General features: G+C 41.7%; 1 protein-coding gene across 1 annotated transcript in view; it reads right to left on the bottom strand.

The window, feature by feature from the left end:
- Positions 1-2004, bottom strand: part of cdh4 (cadherin 4, type 1, R-cadherin (retinal)) — a 64421-nt gene that overhangs the window by 39228 nt on the left and 23189 nt on the right. The window lies entirely within an intron of this gene.

Genomic DNA, 2004 nt, shown 5'->3' with positions numbered 1-2004 from the left:
CACTCATCAAAGATTTTTTTTGGAGGGGGGGGGTCATGTAGAAGCAGACATGCTAAATACTATTATTTTTAGCCATGCAAGCATTGTGGCTCTAGGGATAACAATGTTGTCTGGCCCAACACCACTCAGTTGGTCCATATTGAAATATCTCAGCAACTGCTGATGAATGGACTTCCATGTAATTTGGTCAAGCTCTCTAGAAGATAAATTCTAATGACTTTTGTGATGATCCTCTGATTTTTCCTAGTGCCACCAGCAGGTCAAAGTTTTCAATTATTCAGTGAAATATGTCATTTCGTAGGATACATCATCTCCGGACAGCGTATAAGGACTTTGATAATCCCCTGACGTTTTAGCCATCATCAGGTTTATGACCAAATACCTACAAACCTAATGACATTACCATCAGCTTTTGTTTTTAAAGCTAATTAGCAAATGTTACGATGCTAATATGCTAAACTAATGCACTTGAACATGGTAAACATTTGCCTGCTAAGCATCTGCATGTTAGTATTGTCATTGTGAGCATGTTAGCATAGAGATGTACAATCTAAGTACAGTCACTGGTTGTGGACTCTTAGTCTTGTTTTATAATTATTAAAAATAATCAATATTATTGACATAACAGGAAAAACATGGATAAGAAGGAACACTCTCTCAGGACGGACAGATTTCGAGTGAACAGAATAAAATAGACAAAATACAAAACTTACAATATGGATGACAAAATGATGAATAGATTCTAAACATATATGAAGAATATGGATCTGGGAGGACAACAAGCAACTTCCAGGTGCCATCAAGGAGATAGGACTTGAGCCACACTCTTGAATAAACCCAAATGTCCCAACAGCACCGTCAGCTGATTGTGCATCTGTGTAAAACACACATGAAACACTCACTATCCACTAAACTGCACAAATTCATGCAAGCAAATATAAAAAAGAAAAACAAACACAACACATTCTCATATCTGCTCAAATCTCCTCATGCCCTGCTGACTCACAGTGGATCCGTCTGACAAAAGCGAAGCTCAGGCTAACACCCACTCTCCTCACCTCACAGATCACTTCCCCCTGGTGCTAGTCTGTCAAAAACAGCAGCCTCGTCTCTCTTTTCACTTGAACCCAAAACTAACAAGCAAAGTTTGGCCTGCGAGAGCACAGCAGTGCTGGGAACTTCCTGTCAAGTTGAAAGAAAGTAAGCAATGGACTAAATTTCCCCTGGGTCACACTGGCTACATTCTCCTACACTGAATCATACATCACATCACAAGCAGCATGGGTCCGCGGGAGTCTAAATAGGAGACACATTCAACTTGAAGTGCCCTCAACCTAACATGCTGTTTTCACTACAGGCAGTGTCAAATAAGAACTGTTTACTGAGCGGCTGTCCTTTCCTAGGGACCGATAACCTCACTGCTTTATTGATCCCAATTTGCTGGTTAAGTGTAAGAGCAGGTATGGAGAGACAAGAAACACAGAAGCAGCAGTGTCCAGAGCCTGAACGTAGCAAGCAAGGTAACAAGAGGCTCATCTAAAACTAAATGGAATGTACACAGAAGTACGAGACAAACCAATCAAGAAGAGAATCATCTTGAGCTTTGAGTTTGTTTACAGTCATTGCACATACGGTGTGTGCGCATTGGTGTTTATAATGTGTGCATACTGCTGAGAGTGTGAGACGGTGAAGAGATCCACTCTCCTTTATTCTATTCTTCCTCTGAGACAGCAGCATGCTTTTAAATTAGCTCTATCAGCGGCGTGGCCATCTATCATGCTGACAGGCATGTGGGTGTTGTGAGCCTGACACCGGCGCTCACCTCGAGTGGAGGTGTTAGTCTTGGCTGATATAAATTGAAACCTGTAATGGGAACCAATGGCCTAACGTTAACACAAGTCTCATGTGGTCTACATATTTAATTCACAAAGCTGTTTAACCCGAGGTTCCAGAGGGGCCAGTCATGAACTCAAACTTCCAGCCTGCTGTATGTGTGTGTGTGTG

The sequence above is a fragment of the Morone saxatilis genome, unplaced genomic scaffold, assembly GCF_004916995.1.
Source record: "Morone saxatilis isolate NCDOM2014 unplaced genomic scaffold, NCSU_SB_2.0 Contig18, whole genome shotgun sequence".
NCBI lineage: Eukaryota > Metazoa > Chordata > Actinopteri > Moronidae > Morone > Morone saxatilis.
Note: the sequence above shows the minus strand (reverse complement) of the source record. Positions and strands in the feature narration are given on the sequence as shown.